The sequence below is a fragment of the Crinia signifera genome, chromosome 11 (genome assembly GCF_055691185.1).
Source record: "Crinia signifera chromosome 11, ASM5569118v1, whole genome shotgun sequence".
Taxonomy (NCBI): domain Eukaryota; kingdom Metazoa; phylum Chordata; class Amphibia; order Anura; family Myobatrachidae; genus Crinia; species Crinia signifera.
Window position 1 is genome coordinate 124,021,803 of NC_139227.1, and position 27,860 is coordinate 124,049,662.

The 27,860-nt window shown below is 46.7% G+C and overlaps 1 protein-coding gene across 3 annotated transcripts in view; it reads left to right on the forward strand.

The window, feature by feature from the left end:
- Positions 1-3,283: 3,283 nt before the first annotated feature.
- Positions 3,284-27,860, forward strand: part of INSC (INSC spindle orientation adaptor protein) — a 155,422-nt gene continuing 130,845 nt past the window's right edge. The window contains exon 1 of one of the 3 annotated variants that reach the window (XM_083164669.1): positions 3,284-3,388. The gene's annotated coding sequence lies outside the window, so the exon portion shown is untranslated. Of the gene's footprint in view, positions 3,389-11,064; positions 11,189-20,525; positions 20,669-27,860 lie in introns of those variants that run through there. The other 2 variants (XM_083164670.1, XM_083164668.1) reach the window with 2 other exon arrangements.

The window sequence follows — 27,860 nt, forward strand, 5'->3', positions numbered from 1 at the left end:
ATCAAATTTTTTCCTCTTTATTCATTGTTTGTGTGTACTGCGCCCATAGTATACTGTCAGAAGGTGCGTTTTTCGGCCTTCAAGCAGCTGTTATGCATTAGTATACACTGTCAGAAGGTGGGTGTGTGATTGTTCAGCCTCCAAGCAGCATTGTACAAGCTGCGCATTAAAAACAAATGAAATTTAAAAAATCCTAATCAATTTTTCTCGTCTTTCTTCATTCTTTGTGTGTACTGCACCCATAGTATATACTGTCAGAAGGTGAGTGTGTGATTGTTCAGCCTCCAAGCAGCATTGTACAAGCTGCACATTACAAACAAATTAAATGTAAAAAATCCTAATACATTTTTCTCGTCTTTCTTCATTCACCCATAGTATACTGTCAGAAGCCACTTGTGTGACTTAGCATAGTTATCCAGCTACATCGGTGAAACCTTTTTCCCTAAAAACAATTGTGAGCTGTAAAGTGGTCAAAATTGTCTGGAAAGGGCTGGGAATTAATGTTATTGAGGTTATTATTACTCTAGGGACCAAAAAATGCACAAATTATGTGATTTGGGCGCTTTTTGACCATTTTTCAAAAAAATCCAAATGCTTTTCACCGCTGCTCGACAAAGCCAAATCTCAGCGAAAAATCCAAATCTTTGGCCCTGGCAATCATCCCTAACTGAGAGTCTTTTCAGTCCAGTTAAAGAGAGGTGTACTTTGCTTGCAGTGTTGTTTAGTCCTTTCCCAAATAGGGGTTGAAAACCGCAAAAAAGGAGAGTTCTAGTCCAATAGCTAAATAACCAATAGGATTGTGGAGGGTCCCGATGCGTTTCATCCAATTGTGGACTTCTTCAAGGGGAGCAGGATAATGAGTACTGCTCGCTGTGTAGGGGTTTACATTCGACTGTATGTTCAATTGATGGGGGCGTGGCCATGGTGTGGTGGCATCCTGTCACAGTACCACACAAAACAAAAAAGGGGTGGAGCGCTAAAAATCAGTATAATGGTTAATTGAATTTATAGTAATATTTATTAAATGCTGTGCCTTTAAGCACTGGGTATATGATTATAAAAACACATATATTATTCAAAGGTCACAATGGTGTACATTACAGTATAAAATGTAAATAAAAATTACAAGTATAAAAAAGAAAGAATGGGTCTGATACTTATTGGTCTGGGGTCCCACTTTGGATTCTTTTTGGTATGGAAATGTTTTTGGTACCACACAAAGGCGGCATCCTGTCACAGTACCACACAAAGGCGGCATTCTGTCACAGTACCACACAAAGGCGGCATCCTGTCCCAGTACCACACAAAGGCGGTATCCTGTCACAGTACCACACAAAGGCGGCATTCTGTCACAGTACCACACAAAGGCGGCATCCTGTCACAGTACCACACAAAGGCGGCATCCTGTCACAGTACCACACAAAGGCGGCATCCTGTCACAGTACCACACAAAGGCGGCATCCTGTCACAGTACCACACAAAGGCGGCATCCTGTCACAGTACCACACAAAGGCGGCATCCTATCACAGTACCACACAAAGGCGGCATCCTGTCACAGTACCACACAAAGGCGGCATCCTGTCACAGTACCACACAAAGGCGGCATCCTGTCACAGTACCACGCTTGTAGTTACAGAGCTCTTCAGAACGACCCAATTTGTATCACAAAGGTTTGCAAATAGAATTTGCTGTGATAAATAATAAACTGAAATAAGAAATAAATGAATAATATCCCATTATATAGAGTAGAATATATAGGAATATACTATACATTAGGCGATTCATCCCGCCCTATGGGCGCTCTTCACACCGTTCTAAGGGGCTCTGCCCCCTTAACCGGGGAAAGTAGTTATTGCATGAAATATGGTTTGTGCAGGAGGGGCGGGTGGGGAAATACTGGTGGTGTAGGTGTTGTGGGTGTTTAGTGGTGGTGGGAGATGGGAGCGGGTGGTGCGTAACTGGGACAGCTGGGTTTGTGCAGGGACTTTCTCCGGACACAGTTGTTTAGTGGTGGCGGGAGAGGGGTGTGGGGTGGGTGGTGACAGGGACGGGGGGTTCTGGGCGGGGACTTGCTCAGTGATATACCTGGGCGGGGTGGGTGTTTAGCGGCGGTGGGAGCTGGGTTTGTGCAGGGACTTTCTCCGGACACAGTTGATTTAGTGGTGGCAGGAGAGGGGTGTGGGGTGGGTGGTGACAGGAACAGGGGGTTCTGGGCGGGGACTTGCTCAGTGATATACCTGGGCGGGGTGGGTGTTTAGCGGCGGTGGGAGACGGAAGCGGGGTGGGGGGGGTGACAGGGACGGGGGTTCTGGGCGGGGACTTGCTCAGTGATATACCTGGGTGGGGTAGGTGTTTAGCGGCGGTGGGAGCTGGGTTTGTGCGGGGACTTTCTCCAGACACAGTTGTTTAGTGGTGGCGGGAGAGGGGTGTGGGGTGGGTGGTGACAGGGACGGGGGGTTCTGGCCGGGGACTTGCTCAGTGATATACCTGGGCGGGGTAGGTGTTTAGCGGCGGTGGGAGCTGGGTTTGTGCGGGGACTTTCTCCGGACACAGTTGTTTAGTGGTGGCAGGAGAGGGGTGTGGGGTGGGTGGTGACAGGGACGGGGGGTTCTGGCCGGGGACTTGCTCAGTGATATACCTGGGCAGGGTGGGTGTTTAGCGGCGGTGGTAGACGGGAGCGGGTGGGAGGTGACTGGGACAGTTGGGTCTGGGTGGGGACTTGTTTCGGAAACACACACATACCTGGCCGGGTCATCTTTTAAGCGGCAGCGGGGTGGACGGTGACAGGGACGGTTGGTTTTGGGCGGGGACTTGCTTAGTGGTATACATGGCCGGGAATAGAGATGGGCAGAATGGGTCACTAAAAGGAGCTGGGATCAAGTGATCAATCTGTGCGAAGATCTGGATCCTTTAGACGGATCACCGGCTGATTTTTAAAAATGGGGTAATTGGATAATAATGAAGCATAATTTGTTATACAATGTTTTATTGGGGTAAACGGCAAAAGCGACAGTCTTTTTTTTTGTTTTAAACAGTGAGCTGAACAAATAAGAACATACATGACCGAGTAAAACACTAATCCATGGCTGTGTGCAGAATTGCCATCGATGGCAACCATCGATGGCGTCTGCACCGATGGCCACCCCTAGCAGCAGCAGCCTTGTGATTGTTTCTTTCACTTGCACTCGCAGCACTGTACTCAGTCTCCGGAGTCAGTACATCTCAGCTGCCACAGGTGGCAGTGCTGAGCTCAGGCATATGCATTGTAATGGAAAATGAAACTGAAAGAATGACGGATCACCTGTTTGGGAGCGGTGGCTCACTCACTCGTTTATCTGATCCGTCCAAAAAGATCAGCTTCCTGCGCGAATGCCCCATCTGTACCCAGGTAAGCTGTTTAGCGGTGGTGGGAGAGAGGGTGAGGGACTTGCTGAGCATAGGGGGATTGTAGGGACGGGGCAGCTCTGGCATCTATGTGCTCAAAAGCCATAGCAAGTTCCCCGGCAGCATGATGAGGACAGGGAAGGAGGGGGCAGGCGGGATCAGTTCTCTGCGGGGAGTGGCAGCAGGACTCTGATTGTAAGTGTCCCCAGCTGCAGATAGGGTAGGAGCAACCTCCACACAGTAGGTTATCTGCCTGCAGGAAGTGGGGTGCAAATGGATCCCTGGGCACTGCAGGCTAGTTTGTAGGAAGCTGCTGCATGGATTCCTGTCTGTCATTCTGGGACTGTGTGTGGGCGGAGTAAGAGGCTCTGAGTGAGACTGGACTCCGCCCAGCGTTATAGACACACTCCCAGAATGATTGACACATGTAGCTAAATATATAAGAGATTGATTCCGCCTGCCCGCTGCTGCTGCTGCTGCTGATTGTGACTTTTTCACTGTTCATTCATTTTCTGCATCATCATCCCGTGTGTGTACATGTACAATATATATGTGTGTATATAATGTGGCAGAGATAGCATCTTCCCACATGAAAGTAATGTGAAGGATCCAGACCAGGTTTGGGAGCAGTAGCAGAATCCCGGGTGTAATCAGCAGCACCTGGGCTTCCCTGATATAAGGGTTTCCAGGGCAGAGTCACCTTGCTCTTGATGGTGTATTATCTGCCCAAGTGATAGGCCGGGCTGTGTGGGAACAACCTAGTGCAGGGTTGTAACTAGAACTAGGTTAGACTGCTGGAGGGCAGGTTAGGGGAGGTTAGGGTTAGGCTGCGGGAGGAGTTGGTTAGGCTGCAGGAGGGGTGGGTTAAAATCGCACACCGATAGACATGCTCATTTGTTTAGGCTGCATGAGGGGAGGTTAGGGTTAGTCTGCGTATTACTTTCACACACATGCACACATATTTTCAAACATCTAAACATATACACATTCATACAGGCAAAAATATTTAGCAGTTATGCACACACACACATATACAGTACACACACACACACACTCACACATACAGTGCCTCTGCCATGAGTCACACTCACCATTTAAGGTGGTTCGGGGGGGGGCGCCACAAAGTCTGCCTATCAAAATATCAGGGATGTCTATGAGGATCCTTGTTGTACTTAATGCAGGTGGCTGCTGCGGAACCTCTAAAGGTGCCCATACACGCCCCAATTTTACTGTGCTATGCGTTTTCGACTGTACAATGGTTCTATACAATTTTCCTGCCAGAATGCGATGCGATGTGTATTTTGATGCGTGCAATGCGATTTTAACCCATTTTTGTACTGTTAATTTTCTGATGTAGTCTAAAAAGTACGTGCTGCACATACTTTTTGGAGCATACAATATCGGACTCCCGGGAACACGCATCGCGCCGCGTCGCATCGCTTCCGCCCATAAACACGCTACGATTATTGTATATGCTATGCGCTTTGTACTTTAAAAGTGCAAAACGCATTCGATAATTGGTGCGTGTATGGGCACCTCTAAGACCTCACCTCCATCTTTCCCTTGAGGCATACTTCCCTACTTTGCTGCCCCCTTCTCCTTGTACTCTGTTTTGGGTAGCAAAGGGAGACCTCAAGGGAAAGTGGGGAATTGCTCACCTTCCCAGGGGATTTTTAGGAGCCTCCCTGCCATTCCAGAAAGTTAGGCAAGTATGCTTCAAGGGGTTGGAGAGTGGATATTGGTGGCAGTAGGTCCTTTTAGGCACTTTTAGGACCTCTGGTTGCACTGATAGGCTGGCAAAACACTGGAGAGAGGGAGCTGTGAGGACATAGGTTGGAGGTTGAAGCTCATAGGGACTGCGGTCACAGCTCAAAGTGAAAGGAAAAACCGTCACAGCTCAAAGAGAAAGTAGAAAGTGATGGTAGAACCATATTGTAGGCACATTTTCTTAAGTAATTCTCAAACAAATGAAGTGCTGTTGTATAGCAAGTTGAAATGGATCCTCCACTAGAGCAGGCACCATTTTCTGGATGACATTACGCCGGATAATGGTTCACGTAGAGTGTTCCTAAGGCACACCGCATCCACAGAATACAGGCCCTCCAGGCTAGTCCTGGCAATAGAAATGGGCTAAAGCAAGCAAAATATTTGCTCTGAGACCGATCTGGTGAAATCACGTGAAGGGGGAAATTTACTAAAGAAAATTTGTAAAAAAATAGGTGTATTTGTATCCAGAAATACACTTATTTTTGACATTTACTATCCCGAAAATACGGTAATTTGTATTCGTATTGATGTGCTATTTAAACGAATACGAATTGCCGTATTTTTGGGATAGTAAGGGGGAAATTTACTAAAGGAAATTTGTAAAAAAATAGGTGTATTTGTATCCAGAAATACACTTATTTTTGACATTTACTATCCCGAAAATACGGCAATTCGTATTCGTATTGATAGCACATCAATACGACTACGAATTGCCGTATTTTCGGGATAGTAAATGTCAAAAATAAGTGTATTTCTAAATACAAATACACCTATTTTTTACAAATTTCCTTTAGTAAATTTCCCCCTAAATGTCAAAAATAAGTGTATTTCTGGATACAAATACACCTATTTTTTTTTACAAATTTCCTTTCGTAAATTTCCCCCGAAAAGTCATTGGCGTTAAATACTTCCGGCGGACAATTTGCTAAGGAGCCGGTTGTAATAGTTGCTAATCAACGACAATAGTTTTAGAACAGCGGTAGGAATTCCGACGTGGTTGGATTTAGCATCGCTGCTGCTTACTTGGAAGCAGCAGCGATGTCTCAAACATTTATTGGAAATTTATTAAGCATCCCTGGAAGTGGTTAAAGACGGAATCCCAACGGGTAGAATCCCAACCATCAGAATACTGACAGCAGGATCCTGACGGTGAAAATGCCGCAAACTTTGGTAAGTATTCTACGGCTAACCCCAAACCCAACCCTAACCCACCCCTCCGCTAACCTAATATGTATATTTTTTATATTAATTCGTTGTGGCACATAAATAGGTTAATTAAATACCTTCTCAGCATCAATGAATGATTATAATCAATGTTTAGACGCATAAACATGAACTGCTTTATGTGACGCAAGGAAGCGTTTCAACCAAACTGTATAAAACAGAATATTTGAAATGTGGGGAGAATCTGAAGAATAAAATGATGAAATTCAGAACATTTCCCTGCAGCCGCCACAGACAAATCGGAGCCGTTGTAAGGACTAACCAGACACATTTGTGACGTAAACCTGTATTTTACTTGATGAGGGGTTTGGGTTCCATTCCCAACTGTGGCCCTTATTCTGGTTGGTGCGGTCGAGCCGCATATGCGGCTCCGACCGCACCAGACGAATCCCCGCCCACCCTACGGATCGCCACGGCCGTCCGTACACGGACGGCTGGCGATCCGCATAAAAATGGTGGAGGCTACGCCTCCACCATGGTGGGAGCTGCCCCCTGCATTCGATGGTCGTCGACCATCGAAGGCAGGTCCGCACGCCGCGGCAGCTCCCGCAAGCTGAGACCACACGGACAATCGTCCGTGTGGTAGCTTGTATGGGGGCTGAAAGCTGACATCCGGCGACGTCAGCTTTCCGCCCCCATGAGTTGCGTCATGCCCTCATTAGCATGCGTACGCCCCACGTTTGCATGGGAACGCCCATGAAACGCGGGGCGTATACATAGGGAAATGAGGGCATGAAGCCCCTCACTCCCCTATACGCCCCCTTTGCGGCGTAGTAACGTTATGTGCGGCGAATTCGCCTGCACATGCGCAGATTGACCTCTGCGCATGTGCAGACGGAAAACATCGGCGGTACGGCCGCACGCGGGCCGTACCGCGCGAATCAGAATAAGGGCCACAGTTTGTATGATTGTTAAGTAGAGTTTCTGCTTATAGCGCCTCCTTCTAGGACTGGGCTTCACCTAAAACCCAGATCTTTTCCCAACGTCATATAAAGAAACTTATGTAAATGTTTATTCCGCATGGCCTTATGGAACTGCTGTGTGGGGGGCAGGGGAGGGTTGTGCTCAGGTAAGAGACACTATGGGGAAAGTTTCCTAAGAGGGGAGTTCTATTAACCCCTTCCCGACGAGGCCTTTTTTGTTAATTTTTTTTTTTTTTCCTCCTCGCGTTCAAATAAGCGTAACTTTTTTAATTTTCCGGCTATATAGACACATGAGGGCTTTTTTTTTGCGGGACAAGTTGTACTTTTTAATGGTACCATTTACTATACCGTATAATATTCTGGGGAATCAGGAAATAATTCAATGTGGGGTAAAAAAGAAAAAAAACGCAATTCCACAATTTTGCGCTGGTTACGTTTTTTTTGGAGTTCATAGTTCGTTTAAAATGATTGGTTATCTTTATTCTATGGGTCGTTACGATTCCGGTGATACCAAACTTATATAGTTTTCATTATGTTTTACCACTAAAAAAAAAATAGAAACTTTTACGGTTTTTCTAATTTGCGTCGCGTCGCCATGTTCTGCGGCTTATAACTTTTTTATTTTTCCACCTACGGACCTGGGTGAGGGCTCATTTTTTGCGGGCTGAAGTGTACTTTTTAATTAATACCATTATGGGATATGGGCGACTTTCTGATCTCTTTTAGTTTTTTTTTTTTGGGTAGGCGATGCGACCAAAAAACATAGTTTTGGCGTTGGGAATTATTTTCCGTTTACGCCTTTAACCGTGCGGGATAACTAATGTTATATTTTAATAGATCGGACTTTTAGGAACGCGGCGATACCAAATATGTTTATTTTTTTTATTTTTTATTTATTTTTATTTGTGAAATGGGGAAAGGGGGGTGATTTGAACTTTTAATATTTTTTTTTTTTTTTTTTTTTAAACTTATTTTTTTTTTTTTTTAACTTTTACTACAAGGCCCCCTAGTGTACTTGACCACTAGGGGGCGCGATCGCCTGTACTAGGTTCAGCCATAGAGCTCTATGGCTGAACATAGTGATTTTCAGCACTTCCTATTACATCCTGCCTCAGGCAGGATGTAATAGGAATGCTGACACGGCCAGCACAGGGGTCTGCATTAGACCCCTGGCTGCCATGGCAACCGATCGGCACCCTCCGATCTCGCCGCGGGGGGCCCCGATCGGCGCCGGAGGGGGGCGCCCCCCCTCCGATCAGCTATTAAAGCACTGCGGGCGCTTTGCCCGCGGTGCTTAAAGGGTTAAACGGCCACGATCGGCGAACTCGCCGCTCGTGGCCGTGAGAGCAGGTACCTGGCTGTAATATACAGCCATTACCTGCTCTCTTTCAAGCCAGCTCACTCCGTGAGCTGGCTTGATTCCCCCGCAACCGACATATGACGTAAATGTACGTCATATGTCGGGAAGGGGTTAAAGATGGGATGATGGCAGCACAATATCCAGTGGAGGTGCCCCAGGCGAGTCGGGGTGGGGGCGCCCCGTTGCCTGGGGGGGGAACCTGCTGCACCTTCTGGGGAGCGGGGAGGGGGGTCCGTGCCAGCATCTGACAGGAGCGCGCAGGGGGTACCTGCGGCACTGTGTATAAAGCTGGTGGCGTCGGCGTCCCTGCAGTGATTAAGGTGCTGGAGCAGGCAGGGGTGTCTGTGTCGCGGGGGTACCTGTGGCGCTGTGTATTAAGCTGGCGGCGGCGGCGGGGTCCCTGCAGTGAATAGAAGATACCTAGCGCTATGCGGCGGCGTGGGAAGCGCTTCTGATTTTGAAAACACTGGCCACACGCTGATTGGCTCAATCTCAGCCAATCAGTGTGCGGCCAGTGTTTTCAAACCCAGAAGCGCTTCCCATGCCGCTGCATAGCGCTAGGTATTTATTCATTGCAGGGACCCCACCGCCACCGCCAGCTTTATACACAGCGCCGCAGGTACCCCCGTGACACGGACACCCCTGCCTGCTCCAGCACCTTAATCACTGCAGGGACGCCAACGCCACCAGCTTTATACACAGTGCGCTAACCCTCCATGCTGGGGGTGAGGGGCAAGGGGAGAATTGCCGCCCTCATTAGAGTAATCTTGCTCTGCAAAATGCAATTGTTTCCCCAGAATACAGAGGGCCAGCGCACCTCTTGTGTGAGGAACGCCTGCGATTCCCCCGACTCCTGCCCTCTGCCTTAGCAAACCTGCGCTCTTCCACCTACGGTATGCCTCAGAGGGGAAATCTAGGTGCCTCTGCAGCGTCCATTTCCAAAGCTGACTTTTTACCTCCATTGCTGCAGACCAATTGTTCTGGAGATTCAGAAATGGAAAAAACACTAGAAATTTTTTATTTTTTGGGGGGGTTGTTTGATCTCTTGGGCCTATGTCGTGAGAAGGCCTGGAGCTCACACATCCGGTTCAGGACAGATTGTGAGTACAGGCGGAGGAAACCTCTGCGTTTTTGCATTTCCCTAAAAAAATTTAAATTTATGGTAATATTTTATTGCAGGAAACCTCCGCGTTTCACCTTACTGGCATGAAAATAAGCTGTGAGAGGGGCCCCGTCAATGTGGACAACTCTTGTGCACGGCGTTCAGTCCAGGGAAAGTTTCTTAAGAGGACTAACAGCGGACCCTTGACGGAAACACCTGTCACGCATAAAAACATTAAGACTCCGGATGCTGCAGATTAGTAAATCATGTGTTTAGTCTCATGAGTGTTATTTTTCCCCCTTTCTTTTACAGAAACTTCCCAAAGTTAATATTTTTTCTGTCATCTGAAACTTAAGCGTTTAAAGCGGTATTTAAAGACTGTGTGGAACTACAAGTCTCAGTATGCACCCTGCTACTTCCCCAGCACCTAGAGCATGGGTTGGGATCGTTTGGTCTACAGAAAGTTGGTCGACAGTCGTTAGTTCAACATGGGGAAAGGCTGCCATGGTTCTAGGTCGACATGGGACAAGGTCGACATGGGTGTAGGTCGACATGGGTCTAGGTCGACAGTCAAAAGGTCCACATGGGGTTTTTCACAGTTTTTTTACCCGAATGTCGACACAGTCGACATGGACACAGTTTCCAGTGAACCGCGTCCCCTCGCATCTCTCGCTTCGCTCGCGATGCTTCGGGCACGGTGCCTAGCTGCGCCATGCCCTGTTCTCCCACCACGCCCTAGTGGATGGTAGGGCATGAAATACCGCCTGTCGGCACATGTCGGCTCAAAAAACAGTTCATGGTTCTTGAATATTTAATTGCTCCAGAAATGTCTTAAACAAAGACAATTGTTTGAAATGTGCGTAGTAGCCAAAGTTGGGATTTGTAGTTCCACAGACACCCCCGAAAGCTTGCCAGGTGGTAGGGTATTATTTCTGAAGGACGAAACAGCGTTCCGAAGACCCTGTAAACATGGCTTATAAACATAAGGCTGCTGTGTTATTCTCTCCAGGAGAAAGTTGGAGTTCCCCCACCTCTCTCTCTCTCCCGCATCCTCTTCCACTCTCATTACCCCGTAACTCTCCAAAAGTCTCTAATTACCAGCCTCAAAGATTGACCAATGTGCTCGAATTCGGGGCCTCACCACAAATCTGTGAAAATATTTCCTCTGTGATGGCAGACGAAAATAGAATTCTTCCAAGTCGCTTTGGACTGCAGCCTAAGTGAAACTATGCAGAATCTCACTGGCAGCAGGACACCGTCTTGTGAGCAGACGTACAAGCCTTTCCATTCTCCTGAAGGATACATACAAGTGGGAGCGAGGTCCGCAGCTGTCAGCCCCAACACATTTCCTCTATTAACACGCTGCTTAACGAGGCAACGTTACGGCGAATTGAGTCGTTCTCACTGCAACCTCCGACGGATCACGATGTAAGTTTTGGCAACTTTTAAAGTACATTGGGGCAGATGTATTAAGCCTGGAGAAGAGATAAACTGGAGATAAAGTGGAGATAACTTGGAAGAGTTAACGCACCAGCCAATCAGCTGTGTTTGAAATATGACAGTTGGGATCTGATTGGCTGGTGCGTTATCTCCTTCCACTTTATCTCCAGTTTATCTCTTCACCAGGCTTAATACATCTGCCCCATTAAACTTTGTACTTGTGGCACAGTTCTCTCCCTCACTGCTGCACAGTTCTAGTGCTGAAACTTTAAACACCTGAGAATTTACCCCCCCCCCCGGGTGTCATTGTGTGATGTCGTTTTGGAAAGTGACTGTATATACTTCCAGGGGTTTCCAGTAGCGTAATATAGTAGTTCATTTGGTACACAGTCTTGGTGACGTTACGACAGCTGGAGTTGTCACACTTGAGAGTGTGCTGTCAGGCGTCAGGGTCAGGATACGTCGAAATGCCATGCAGTGACATGTTTTCAGATTCAGCTGTTTCCCATGTGAAAGACTGAACTTATTCTGTCATTAATAGGATATAGGGGGATATTTTTGTTCACTCTTTCTGACAAAATCCTTCTTAGATGGACAAAACCATGTGCACTGCAGGTGGGGCAGATGTAACTTGTGCAGAGAGAATAAGATTTGGGTGAGTTATTTTGTTTCTGTGCAGGGTAAATACTGACTGCTTTATTTTTACACTGCAATATAGATCTCACTTTGAAGTAAATCCCCACCCAAATCTAATTCTCTCTGCACAAGTAACATCTGCCCCACCTGCAGTGCACATGGTTTTATCCATCTCAGAAGGATTTTGTCAGAAAGAGTGAACCAAAATAACCCCCAGAATCACAAGTGAAATAATGAACTCCACCTGTGGCTCTTTTAAAATGTGTCAGTCAGTAATGAGAGCAGCTGTTGGCCTGAAAAACATGAACTGTGTGGGGTCCTGAGAACCACTGCACTACACAATGCGCTCCACTAGGGGTTTTGTTAACGGTTTCCCAGGCATATGATATAGTGCATATATATATATATATATATATATATATATATATATATAGTACATACATCGTTAATGATATCATTCAGTGACGCCAGCCGGCATCTGCAGCATGGACGCGGTTAAGGAGGACCACCCTCGTCTGCAGATAAAGGAGGGGGTTCTTTTAAACAATATATTTTACTATATTGATTACTGTGAATGAAGCTTTACTCTTTTATTTTATAGAATATATATATTTGAATGACACTTAACAATGTGAGTCGTTAGCGACATCCTCTATCATCTGTACAATCTGAGTAGATCGTCACTGACAGCTATACTCCTGGATCTGGCCACTCCTTCTTTAATGCACAAAACCATGCTGCACTGCAGGTGGGGCAGATGTAACATGTGCAGAGAGAGTTAGATTTGGGTGAGTTATTTTGTTTCTATGCAGGGTAAATACTGACTGCTTTATTTTTACACTTTAGATTTCAGTTTAAAGTAAACCATACTTGCCTACCTGACCCTCTCCCTGCGGGAGAACATGCTCCGCTCCTGGACTTCCCTGGTAATGTATGATTGCCATCACCTGTGGTGACACCTTTCTTATCAGTTACCCAGCTCCCCACAGGTGCTGGCAATCATACATTATCCATACCTCCCAGCATGCCCCTCTCCAGGACACAGTGCTCTGCTCCTGGGCTTCCCTGGTAATGTATGATTGCCAGCACCTGTGGTGACACCTCTCTTATCAGTTACCCAGCTCCCCACAGGTGCTGGCAATCCTACATTATCCATACCTCCCAGCATGCCCCTCTCCAAGAGGACACAATGCTCTGTTCCTGGGCTTCCCTGGTAATGTATGATTGCCAGCACCTGTGGTGACACCTTTCTTATCAGTTACCCAGCTCCCCACAGGTGCTGGTAATCATACATTATCCATACCTCCTAGCATGCCCCTCTCCAGGAGGACACAATGCTCTGTTCCTGGGCTTCCCTGGTAATGTAGGATTGCCATCACCTGTGGTGATACCTTTCTTATCAGCTACCCAGCTCCCCACAGGTGCTGGCAATCCTACATTATCCATACCTCCCAGCATGCCCCTCTCCAGGAGGACACAGTGCTCTGTTCCTGGGCTTCCCTGGTAATGTATGATTGCCAGCACCTGTGGTGACACCTTTCTTATCAGTTACCTAGCTCCCCACAGGTGCTGGCAATCCTACATTATCCATACCTCCCAGCATGCCCCTCTCCAGGAGGACACAATGCTCAGTTCCTGGGCTTCCCTGGTAATGTATGATTGCCAGCACCTGTGGTGACACCTTTCTTATCAGTTACCTAGCTCCCCACAGGTGCTGGCAATCATACATTATCCATACCTCCCAGCATGCCCCTCTCCAGGAGGACACAATGCTCTGCTCCTGTACTTCCCTGGTAATGTATGATTGCCAGCACCTGTGGTGACACCTTTCTTATCAGTTATCTAGCTCCCCACAGGTGCTGGCAATGATACGTTATCCATACCTCCCAGCATGCCCCTCTCCAGGAGGACACAGTGCTCTGTTTCTGGGCTTCCCTGGTAATGTATGATTGCCAGCACCTGTGGTGACACCTTCCTTATCAGTTACCTAGCTCCCCACAGGTGCTGGCAATCATACATTATCCATACCTCCCAGCATGCCCCTCTCCAGGAGGACACAATGCTCTGCTCCTGGGCTTCCCTGGTAATGTATGATTGCCAGCACCTGTGGTGACACCTTACTTATCAGTTACCCAGCTCCCCACAGGTGCTGGCAATCCTACATTATCCATACCTCCCAGCATGCCCCTATCCAGGAGGACACAATGCTCTGTTCCTAAGCTTCCCTGGTAATGTATGATTGCCAGCACCTGTGGTGACACCTTGCTTATCAGTTATCTAGCTCCCACAGGTGCTGGCAATCATACATTATCCATACCTCCCAGCATGCCCCTCTCCAGGAGGACACAATGCTCTGCTCCTGGGCTTCCCTGGTAATATATGATTGCCAGCACCTGTGGTGACACCTTCCTTATCAGTTACCTAGCTCCCCACAGGTGCTGGTAATCATACATTATACATACCTCCCAGCATGCCCCTCTCCAGGAGGACACAATGCTCTGTTCCTGGGCTTCCCTGGTAATGTAGGATTGCCAGCACCTGTGGTGACACCTTTCTTATCAATTACCTAGCTCCCCACAGGTGCTGGCAATCATACATTATCCATACCTCCCAGCATGCCCCTCTCCAGGAGGACACAATGCTCTGTTCCTGGGCTTCCCTGGTAATGTATGATTGCCAGCACCTGTGGTGACACCTTTCTTATCAGTTACCTAGCTCTCCACAGGTGCTGGAAATCCTACATTATCCATACCTCCCAGCATGCCCCTCTCCAGGAGGACACAATGCTCTGCTCCTGGGCTTCCCTGGTAATGTATGACTGCCAGCACCTGTGGTGACACCTTTCTTATCAGTTACCTAGCTCCCCACAGGTGCTGGAAATCCTACATTATCCATACCTCCCAGCATGCCCCTCTCCAGGAGGACACAATGCTCTGCTCCTGGGCTTCCCTGGTAATGTATGACTGCCAGCACCTGTGGTGAAACCTTACTTATCAGTTACCCAGCTCCCCACAGGTGATGGCAATCATACATTACCAGGGAAGGCCAGGAACAGAGCATTTTCTCCCTCATGGAGAGTGTCAGGTAGGCAAGTATGGTTTAATCACACCCTACCCAATTCTAAATCTCTCTGCACATGTTACATCTGCCCCACCTGCAGTGCAGCATGGTTTTGAACACTAAAGAAGGAGTTTGCTTTTGCAAACCAACCAGAATCAGGCCCATAGTTTCTAAAATAGCTCAGTGTGTGCGCACTGTATGGTTTGTCCAGGAGTTCTAGGGAATTGTTGATGACGTTGCATCATTTGCAGTGTTGTCTAGTACCCAGCTTTAGGTGCCTGGAGCAGAGAGTTTGGGAACCACTTGTGTATTGAATGAATAATTCTGTGTGAATAGTAGACATAGGGATTATATGGAGAGAAGTTTATAGAAAGTTTCTCAACCCAAACCACTGAACCCTGATGTTTGCTTGGCTGCTTCCTTTACAGCGCCTATTAATTGATGGTTTGATTGCCAAACTCGATAGCCAAATTTCTCCACCTGACCACTAATGACCGCTTCGTACTGAGATTAATAGGCTTCATCAGTGACTGGCCTGGTAACAGTGATATACAGAATAGCTGTAAACGCTGGGGGGTGTATTTAACTTATTTGGGTACCAAGTTTTCCACTTTATTAGATACTGTTCTACACTTTATTAGATACTGTTCTACACTTTATTAGATACTGTTTCGGTACTTGTTTCCTAGCACGGCCACAATCGCAGGCATCGTGTGTCATTTTTAGTGGTATACGACGCGACCGACGCGATGCCCCCGATTTTCTTATTGAAATGCATTGAAAATAGTCAAAATCGCGTCGGTCGCGTCGTATGCGGCTAAAAAAGCCTTAAATGGTCCAGACGCGATGCCCACGATTTCCCCATAGGAAACAATGTTAAATGGCTCAATGTACCCGTGATGCCCCCGATTTCTCATAGGGAACAATGGTAACTACCTCAATTTCACCAAATCATCATAGGGAACAATGGTAAATGGGCCAGAAAGCCCCCAAAACACCCCAGAACAGTGAAATGTCCCCCCAAAAGTACTTTACGCCACCCCACGATCAACGCGAACCCGAAGCGTGGCGGTACGCGTCCTCCGACCTTTTCATACCCCCATTATCCACGTCGGCGTGGAGTTGAGAATAGAATAGTGTGGCGAGCGTAGCGAGGGGACGCGGATACCTTCACAGGTAAACGCGTCCCTTCGCGGGCTTCACAGGTATCCGCGTCCGCTCGCCACGCTTTGGGCTCGGTGGCTCGCTGCGCTCGCCACACTATTCTGTTCTCAACTCCACGCCGACGTGGATAGTGGGGGTATGAAAAGGTCGGAGGACGCGTACCGCCGCCCCTCGCGGGCTCGCTGCGCTCGCCACGCTTCGGGTTCGCGTTGATCGTGGGGTGGTGTAAAATACTTTTGGGGGGACATTTCACTGTTCAGGGGGGTTTATGGCCCATTTAACATTGTTCCCTATGATGATTTGGGTAAATTGACCCATTTAACATTGTTTCCTATGGGAAATCGGGGGCATCGCGGCTAAATTGAGGCATTTAACATTGTTCCCTATGGGGAAATCGCGGGCATCGCACCCGATTTTTTAGTGCTTGCGATGGCCGCGATGCCCCCAATTTTTCCTCACGATGCCCACGATCATGATCGTTGTGGCCGTGCTAGGAAACAAGTACCACTGTTTCTTTAAGCTGACTGCAGAATTCCGGGGGAACATTCCAGACAGTTGTCGGTGAGAGTGAAATCCCAATAACGAGGGCGGAATGCGGAGACACAATGGTCCACTGTGTGAGTGATCATATGGAGAACACTGCGGTGTTGTTGCAGTCTGTAACCGTGGTATATAGAATACTGCGACCTAATGTATTGTCTCTGGAGACGTAATAATCCCAAAAATAATGATCTTCTTATTCGCCTGTGACATCACCCGTCAGTGACTTTACGCAAATGGTCTCCAAACTCCTCCCTATGCGTCCGGATGTGTGCTGTGATGGAAACGACCGCTTTACCACCCGGGCACGCTGTAATACCAATTAGTGCCTCTTATAATGCACCATCGGAAGTACTGTACCTTTGGAAATTGTAAGAGTCAAGGGCAGGTAGGGATGGCCATCGACCATCGAGGATTAGAAATCATCGATGGTTTATGGGCCGATGTCGAATGTTTCCCACCATCGATGTCAAATTAATAGGGGTTTTTTTGCCTTTTCCCCAAGGGGACGAGACACGGAGCATAGCCCCGCCACCGACACCCATAAAGCCCCGCCCCCATATTTTGATTGGCTCACAGGCCAATCAATAAAAAAAAAAAAGATGACCATCGATATGTAAAAGCATCGATGGTCATCCATTGGATAGTAATGCACTATCGATGGCCAGTTGCACTTTTGTCATCAACGGCAACCATCAATGGCAAAGGCAATGATGGCCATCCCTAAGGGCAGGTATAATGTCTCCATCTGATCATGGGTTCCTATGAGCGGGGCCGTGAATGTAAGACCTTCCACTGACACGCCCCTGACACTCCCATAACACGCCCACTTAGTGGATCCATAATGCTAAAATGTGAAAAGGTGGTAAAATACACCATAGGGGTCTGTGGCTGTAGGAGGAGTCAGAAGGCCACATAGCTGTATGTACATCATTACGGAGTTGGTTATTTCCAGGCATCGCGTCACGCAACATCCGCCAGTCCGGGCTGTGATAAGCAGAGAGCTAGCTCTTCATAGGAAGTCCCTCCCTGCCTTATCACACAGCCCAATCTGACTTCTATGGGCTGCAGTCAGTGCTTGTCCTTTCCTCCAATGTCAACCTTTCCCCATGTTGACCTTGGGCATGTCGACCTTTGGTGGTCTCCGTAGTGACTGTCCCCTATAATCCACACCCTATGCATTATGTCCTATGTGTATGAGGATAATCTGTTACCCCAATTCTTTTATAATATAATCTCAAATTAGAAATGAAGGAAAGTTTTGCTCTGATGTCACGGGAAGAACACAAATAAACATTTGATACATTTATCACCCGGTCGCCTCACATTTGTGGCCCATCCATCAGCAGAATGTGGAAATATTAGTTTTCTCATCTGCAGCAGAATAACAGCTTAATTACAGCAGCGTCGCCCCTTAATCTGTGTCCTTTACAATCATTTCCTTCCCCAGCCGTGTAAACACAGATTAAGTGCAGACAAATACATTTTGTCATTTAGTTAAAAGAGCTTCTTTGATTTACGTGGCTTTATGGCACCCATTAAAGCCATTTCTCAGCTTCTTTATGTCTGCTCGCTGAGGAAGTGAATGGAATAATTGTGTCCCATCATAACCGCAGTTCTCGAGATCTTATGAAGACAGCTCTGTAGAATAATTGCCTACTTTTGAAAACTAGTTTCAGGGAGATTATAGTTGGTAGTAGAATTTTGCACAGCGCCCCATTGAGGGGGCGTGTCATGCTCCTCCCAAAGGGCGTGCATAGTTCCATATATGGAGAGATTGTGAAAAGAGATTGTGAGGGAGAGAGGGAGATTGCTGCTATGTCAGGGAGTCTCCTGCAGAATGCAGGAGGGGAGGCAGCTATGCTCTGTAGTATATTCCAGCACTGGGCCCCCAATGTGTGGCTCTATCAGGTGTACGTGGATTATGTGGCACCTTCAGACCATGTTCCCAATGTGGCTGTTCTGCGCAAGCCTTCCTGTGTGAATACTTAAATTAATTTCTCATCATGTTATATTTACATAGTTGCTTACTCCATACCTCCCAACATGCCCCTCTCCAGGAGGGACACAATGCTCTGTTCCTGGACTTCCCTGGTAATGTATGATTGACATCACCTGTGGGGAGCTAGGTAACTGATAAGAAAGGTGTCACCACAGGTGATGGCAATCATACATTACCAGGGAAGTCCAGGAACAGAGCATTTTCTCCCTCCTGGATAGGGACATGTTGGGAGGTATGCTACACTCCTGCATTGTGAAGGAGACTCCCTGAATTAGTAGCGATCTCCCTGACTCCCTGCAGAGTCAGCAATGTCCCTAATTGCCCATTACCCACATTATGCAGCTGATACGTTTTGTGGGTGGAAATGAAATCAGAGATATTTACAGTACTGTACATCCAGATGGGATCATCAGTGGCATTTCCCTGAATTGGTTATAATACGGCACAATCACAGATGTATTGAGCCTGATAAAGTGGAAGGTGATAATGCACCAGCTAATCAGCTGTGTTTGAAAAATTACAGTTAGGGGCTGATTGGATTGGCCTGTGGGTTATCACCTTCCACTTTATCACTACAGTCATCTGGCTTAATCCATTTCCCCCAATTATTCTACAGCTACTGTACATGCATTTCTTGTGAATGCATGTAGCCATATGGAACCACTTATAAAACACAATACACGAGCAGGTTCTGACACATATCACTGTCATTTCTTCAATCCTCCACGAATCTTCTCCCGAGTATGTCCTGAATGTATCTCTGTCTGTCTAAAGCCCTGTACACACGCACATCGATTGGCTTTTCATTCGATGTTAGTTAGATTCGATTTTCTATTAGATCTGGCATTAGATCTTTCCATTCGATTTTGCATTAGATATCGAATTTGATACACATTCATGGTACATTGTACACATTCGATTTACTAGATCGAATTCGATATTTCCTTGGCTGCACAGTAGATTTTTCGGTACTTGTGAGTTATCCGGACGCCCGATTTCTAAATCGGGTCGGATCGGGCACATCGCATCGCATCGCATGCGACCATCGGATGCGATGCGATGCGATGCGATGCGATGCGATGACCCGATTTTTCCATAGGAATCAATGTTAAAATGGACTGAGTCCATTTTAACATGGAATTCAATGGGAAAAAGGGGTCCTTTTCATACCCCTACTATCCAAGTGGGCATGGAGTTGGATATAAACCTGTGGCGAGCGTAGCGAGCCACCGAGCCCGAAGCGTGGCGAGCGTAGCGAGCCCCGCGAGGGGACACGGAATACCGTCCCCTCGCGGGGCTCGCTTCGCTCGCCACGCTTCGGGCTCGGTGGCTCGCTACGCTCGCCACAGGTTTATATCCAACTCCATGCCCATTTGGATAGTAGGGGTATGAAAAGGACCCCTTTTTCCATAGGAATCATTTTAACATTGATTCCTATGGAAAAATCGGGTCATCGCATCCGATGGTCGCATGCGATGCGATGCGATGCGATGCGATATTGCATCGCATCGCATCTGATTGTATGCCTTAACTTAAGGCATACAATCAAAAAATCGGGCGTCCAGATAACTCACAAGTACCGATTTTTCTGTTTGATTTTGTGAAGAGGGGAGTGCGCATCGAATCGAATGTAGATTGAAAGTGACACAAAAACCATTCGATTTCATTTAGGATTCGATTGGATTTTGCTTCTATAAGCAAAATTGAATCGAAAATTGGTAAAAAAAATCGATGCATGTATACAGGGCTTACCTCTGTTTGCTACACGGTAATTGTGCAGGATAATTATGAATAAATTGATATTTGCTGAATTAGTGCAATAATGACCTGCTCCTTTAATCAACCTGAGCACTATCACTAATCCATTGTAACATGACACAATTGCATCCCCCCCCCCCCCCCCAGAACCTGTGTATTCATGAGTGTGTCGTGTTTAGGGGGGAGTGTGGTAACCCTGCTTCTATAGCAAATCATCATCAGAGCTGTGGTCGGGGGCGTGTCCTGAACACAGAACTAAGCCGGAACTGCAGCCGGCGTTTGCATTACTACAGAAAACAGCTTTTGTTGTAAGTTCAGTAATAACAATAAACCTTTTACATACCTCCCAACATGAGCCTCTCCAGGAGGGACAGAATGCTCTGCTTCTGGACTTTCTTCTTAATTTAGGATTGCCATCACCTGTGGTGAACAGGGCCGTTTCTAGAGGCGGACAAGCCGTGCAGCAGCCCGGGGCGCCGCACGGCTTGTCCGTCTCTAATAAACAGCCGGGGCGCCTGGCAGCTCCCTCCAGCGCCGCCTCCCTTACTCCCCCTCTCGGCTCGCCTCAGGCTCTCACCGTCCGCCGCCGGCGCCGCTGATTAGTTTCCCAGGGGAGGGGAGGGGAGCGCATCGTGCGTCCCTCCTTCCCCTCTCTCACTATGTCACTGGGCTGTCAGCCAATCAGGAGACAGCCCGCGATGTATGAATGGCTGACAGCTCAGTGGAGGGGAAGGAGAGACATGCGATGCGCTCCCCTCCCCTCCCCAAGGAAGATGAAGAAGAGGCAGCCGCAGCAGCAGAGGCGATGGCAGCAGGGGGAGACGCAGAGAGTGACACAGTGAGTCACTGTATGCTGCTTCCGGCACTGTGGGGCATATTTGGCACTGTGGGGCATATTTGGCACTGTGGGGGCATATATCTGTGGCACTGTGGGGGCATATATTTGTGGCACTGTGGGGGCATATATCTGTGGCACTGTGGGGGGGGCATATTTGGCACTGTGGGGGGGCATATTTGGCACTGTGGGGGCATATATCTGTGGCACTGTGGGGGCATATTTGGCACTGTGGGGGCATATATCTGTGGCAAAGTGGGGGCATATATCTGTGGCACTGTGGGGGCATATATCTGTGGCACTGTGGGGGCATATATTACTGTGGCACTGTGGGGGCATTATTGGCACTGTGGGGGCATATATCTGTGGCACTGTGGGGCATATTTGGCACTGTTGGGGCATAGCTGTAACTGGGGGCATATATGTGTGGCACTGTTTGGGAATAGCTGTCACTGTGGGGGCATATATGTGTGGCGCTGTGGGGGGCATATCCAGCACTGTGGGGGCATATATGTGTGGCACTGTGGGGCATATTTGGCACTGTTGGGGCATAGCTGTCACTGTGGGGGATATATGTGTGGCACTGTGGGGGCATATGTGTGGCCTTTGGTGGAATAGCTGTCACTGTGGGGGCATATATGTGTGGCACTGTGGGGGGCATATCCAGCACTGTGGGGGCATATATGTGTGGCACTGTGGGGGCATATATGTGTGGCACTGTGGGGGCATATTTGGCACTGTGAGGGCATACCTGTGGGGGCATATTTGGCCCTGTGGGGGCATATTTGGCACTGTGGGGCATATGTGTGGCACTGTGGGGGCATAGCTGTCACTGTGGGGGCATATATGTGTGGCACTGTGGGGCATATCTGGCACTGTGGGGGCATATTAGTAAACGGCATCAGTTGTGCAGCAGCGGGTCGTGGGGCATAATGTGTAATGGGCGTTACGGTGTGGGGAGTATTGCGTAATTGCCATCCCAGTGTGGGGTGTAATGGGCATCACAGTGTGGGGTCTAATGGGCATCATGGTATGCGACATAATGTGTAATTGTCATCATGGTGTGCAACAAAAATGTGTAATTTTTATCACGGTGTGCGGCGTAATATGTAATTGGCATTACAGTGTGCGGCATAATGTGTACTTGTCATCACGGTGTGCGATGTAATGTGTCTTTGTCATCACAGTGTGCGGTGTCACGTGTAATTGGCATCATGGATAAATAGTGTATAATGATTTAAGTAGCCTGTCATTGTTTGGCCTTGATCTGTGAGGCGTGCTAGGTCACTGTGTGGGCCTTTATATTTTTTATGTCACTATGTGGCCTTCAGCCCGCCAACTTAAGTGCGGGAGGACAATGACAACTCCTGCAGTAACCAATGTCTGGTCATGCAGGTCGCAAAAGTGTGATGTAAGGTAATTGTTTTCCTGCTAGGCCACGCCTTTATATTAAACCACACCCCCATTTTAAATTAAGCCACACCCCCTATTTCGGCGCGCGCCGGAGGCGCGCGCAATTTCTTCTATTCCCTGTTATGTATTGGGGGGGGGGGGGGGCGCATTTTTTTTTCTTCGCCCTGGGAGCTAAATTGTCTAGAAACGGCCCTGGTGGTGAAGCACCTTTCTTATTAGTTAACCTGTTCAAAAACAGGTTATGGCAATCATACATTAAGAGGAAAGTCCAGAAGCAGAGCATTTTGTCCCTCCTGGCATGGGTCATGTTGGGAGGTATGCTTTTATTTAGCTAAATATTTGTTTGATTTTAATATTGCAATTTTGTATTTATGAGAGTTCCAAAAATTAACAATGTGGTGTAGAAATCCTGTATATCGCATTGGTATATAATACTATATATCATACCTCCCAACATGACCCTCTCCAGGAGGGACACAATGCTCTGTTCCTGGACTTCCCTCTTACTGCATGATTGCCAGCACCTGTTTTGAACAGGTTAATGGATAAGAAAGGTGATTGGGAGGAATGATATATTATTATGTCATAGCTCGGTAAACAGCATAAGGGGGTAAAGTTACTAAAGCTCCGAACACACGGGGGAGATATATTGCTCAGTGTCTCCTTTTCATCAGCAACCGGAGATGGTCGCTGATGAAAAGAAACCTCTGCCAGGCGGTGCCGCAGAGGTAATCAGCAAGCACCTGCCACCAGCGATTAGAATGGGGCTGAAAACGGGAGCGCGCACCTGGTGATTTATCGCCGGGGCACACTCCCATCACTGGCAATATGGTCGCCTGCGACCATATTTCCAGCGATTTCAGCCCCTATCTCCCCCGTGTGTACACAGCTTAAGACGGGAGTTTTATTGAAGATGGGATGTTGCCCATAGCAACCAATTAAATTCTATCTAGTATCATATAGATTGTGCTAAATAAGAAGTAGAATCTGGTTGGTTGCATGTTAGTAAATTTACCCCTAGCCAGGCATGTCCAAATTATGGCCCTCCAGCTGTTGTGAAACTACAGGTCCCATCATGCCTTGCCACAGTTTTGTAATTAGGGAATGCTGATACTATTGCAAGGCATGCTGGGATGTGTAGTCTCACAACAGCTGGAGGGCCACAGTTTACACATGCCTGCGGGCCTAGCCCAAAAATGTGGAAGAGTAGGGTATCCGGATGTCTGATGGACAATGTCTAAGTTGTCAATCAAAAGTTCAAGACCATATGGTGGACATATATGTGGTCGACGTGGTCAAATGGTTGACATGAGTTTTTGTGGATTTTTTTTCCCCACTTTCATACTATACCATCCAATTGGGAACGGTAAAGTAGCGAGCAACACGGTATATAAATTTGGGTCCAAGTACTGAGGTGTCAACATTGACACTCAAAAAACCTGAAAAACTCTTGTCTACCTTTTTTCCAGTGTTGACCTTCTTCATGTCGACCTATTAGTGAATTTTATCAACCTAATAATATATGGGCAGAGTGCAATACCCCTTTCACATTGCAGCTGTAACACGGTATATTGCCGTTTTTTTAGTGCTTTAAAACGGTTCCAGCTGCAATGTGAAAGCTACATTGTCAATTTACCGGTTACAGAAAACCGGCATTTTGACACGTGTTAAAAGCAGGATCCTACACGTTTCTGAGCCGTTTTCCCTGCAGTCTGAACAGCTCAGAAACGGTATTTGCTACAAATGATAACCACACTTGATCCCCGCCCACAAGCAGAAAAAAAAACATTTAAAATGACATTGTATGGCTTTCTATGGGTGAAACGGGTTGAATCTGAAAGGTACAAAACGGTATTTAAACTGCAATATACCTTTACATCATGCAATATGAAAGGGGTTTAACTGGCTTTTGACCAGTTTTAAGACACGTTTAGAAAAACGGGTTGAAAGCAGGTTTTTGCAATGTGAAAGCAGTATTAATTAGAAGCATTGTGTGTGTGTGTGTGTGTGTGTGTGTGTGTGTGTGTGTGTGTGTGTGTATTTATTTGTGGGGAGGGTCCCCCCAGTGGGAGGGAGAAGCCCCAGTGACTCTGAACAGCCGGCTCTCCTGTTACACTCCTAGTAAATGTTTAATGTGCACGGATCAGGCGTCCGGTGACGTCACCGGCAGGTTCATTCCCGGCTTGTTACATTGTTACACATTGATACACCGATACATTCATCAATTCTTCTGTCATGACAGCTCCCACCACCTGTTGTATTTGTCTGTCAGCTGCGGAACCCCCTGGTGAGTGACAAGTGATATTTATAGTTATTGGTTTTATGGCTAAACTGGGCCCTTTGTGACGTTGTCCTGCGGCAGGATTTCGGCGTCCTCACTAGATGACAATCTGCTGAACGCTGTATTTCCCTGGTTAGTAAATAGAGGGTCCCAGATCTCAATGAGAGAACATTTCTTGAACAATTCTATTACAGTATCATTTTTAATAGTCCTGTTAATAACTTTCATCTGTGATAAATGACTGCGATCTGTGTCCTCCCAATCTGTCAGATTTCTGCATCCTTCCATTAAACTCTCACTTATACCCCTTTCAGACAAAAAACAAAATTACCGGGTGAAGCAGTTCCACCCGGTAATTTCGGGAATAACACGGGTCCTTTTTCTGTGTGAAAGGGCACACCCGTGTCGTAAATCCCATGCTTCCGACCCTGGAATTGACCAGGGTCGAGGACACGGGATTTATGACCCATGTTGACCCTTTCACACAGAATACCCGTTTTATTCAGCAAATTACTGGGTAGAAATTTTTAACTCGGTAATTTGTTCTTCTGTGTGAAGGGGGGTCAGGCTACTCCCGGCAAAATGACTCGACATCTCAAATGCTGTGTATTTGCCGGGATTTTCAGACTTTTCTGTCTGAAATTGGTATTATACAGTATGTAGGTGTCTGGTTGCTCTATAGGGGTGATTCAGGTTGGTTTGCAAAAGCAAACTCATTCTTTAATGGACAAAACCATGTGCACTGCAGGTGGGGCTGATGTAACATGTGCAGAGAGAGTTACATTTGGGTGGGGGGTGTACTTCCAACTGAAATCTAAATGGCAGTGTAAAAATAAAGCAGCCAGTATTTACCCTGCACAGAAACAATATAGCTCACACAAATGTACTCTCTATGCACATGTTACATCTGCCCCACCTGCAGTGCAACATGGTTTTGTCCATTAAAGAAGGATTAAAGACATTGTTACTTCAGACAGATATTGAACCTGGATTTTATCAATAATCCCAACAGGTGTCTGAAGTTTGTATTACTAAACTCATGTCCTACAGCGTTCAATGTGGGATATTTAACAAAACTTATTGAGAGAAAAAGTACCAGCCAATCATCTCCTGTCCGTTTACAGGCTGTGCTAGAAAATGACACTTGTTACTTTCTACCTCTCTCTCAATAAAGGCCCGTACACGCTAGACGCGATCTGTAGCTAATATCTATAAACAGTAATCCCGATCGGGCAAGCGATACAGCGCATACACACTGAATGATATTGTAAACGATTGGAGGTCGTTACAAAAAAGTTGAAAAGTGATAAAATGGGGAGTGATAAACCACCAGCCAATCAGCTCCTACCTGTCCTTTTTCAAACACAGCCTTTGACATGACAGATAGCAACTGATTGGCTGGTGGTTTATCACTCTCTATTTTATCACTTTTCAAGCTTAGTACATCTGCCCCAATGTGTGGTAGTCAGGGACCCCCGTTATTAACAATATTGAGTGCAAACACTCAGCAATATTTTAAACGTTATCGATCAGAATGGCCAAAATGAACAATATTGTTAATTAATATTGCTTAGGGGTAAATTTATCCTCTATTGTATCCTAGAAAATGATAGAATCTGACGTAAATTACGTCTCTATAGGGATTTTATAGGAATCGCTGCTTCTGGCATAATTACTGTTACAGTAGCTTTAAGAAGAATGTCATTTTCCTTGGCATATAAACATTCGCTTATTTATAATAGAATTGTCTGAGTGTAGGAAGTCTGGGAAAAATCTGATTGTGTTTAAATTTGCTTCTGAGGATTAAATATTATGTGTGGCTATACTATAGGGTAAAAGTAGCCTGTGCTGCTTATTCATCAGTGAGCCTGTGTAATGTTTTAAAGGGTCAAAATCAGGTTGGCAGACTCACCAGGAACTAGCCAATGCTGGCTATTCTGTTTTAATTTGTTGGCATATTAAATGGTTCGATGCTGCTCACTGAGTGGTGTTGTGCATGACTCATCAGACTCAATAACATCAATTGTCTGAGTCACCAGACTTAAAGGCCAGATTGATTAGACTGCAGGTGCATATTGTTTACTTGGATCTATACGAGGGTCTGCATATGCCCAAGCCTGTCACTGCGTTTTTGGAGTGTCACAGTGCTGTACAACTTTACAGTACTTCGCTCAAGAGAGATTGATGCCTTAAATTGTCTGCTGCCTATATTCTATCACCTGCTCAACTCCACTATGCTCCTACCAACTTGCAGGCCTCTGACAGTACATTCACCACTAGGTGTTAAGTTGTAACTATTCCAAAAAGGAATGCAATGGACATTGTACTGGTAGGGGCATGGTGGTGGCAGTGAGTTGCTGCCCAAAACTGCATTCTGAACTTGCTAGCAGGCAATGCATTCAGATATTGGTCTTGGTCATCATGGTTAGTACTAGTTAGAAATATTGCCTCACAGCCCTGATATTATTTGTTCAAATCCTGACTAAATCTCTCTGTGTGGAGTTTGTATGTACCGTGTGTGTGTGTGTGTGTGTGTGTGTGTGTGTGTGTGTGTGTGTGTGTGTGTGTGTGTGTGGTCAGGTTCCCTCTTGGTCCTAATGTGCCAATGCAATAGGGAATATAGATTAGGGCTGAAATATTCTCGGAAGTGCTGCGGAACAAGGGCGCGCTAAATAAATAACTGTTATTAAATGCTCAGTGCCAGAGACATGTACTTGTAATTATCAAGTCAATTTAAAGACGCAAGAAAAGGACAGAAGATACATTTCCCATGTGATATACTGGGGAGTGCTCTGACTGCCTTAAAAATAGCTGTTTGATTAAGATGCAGTCAAAGGAAGTTATTTCATGTGACACTAAATAGCACGGTCCTAACACTTGTGCTGTTTATCATCTGAGTAACGATGCAGGAAAAATAAATGAAATAATTAGACAAAAAGAACAATTTCATTTCTAGGGAACCTGTTCGTCT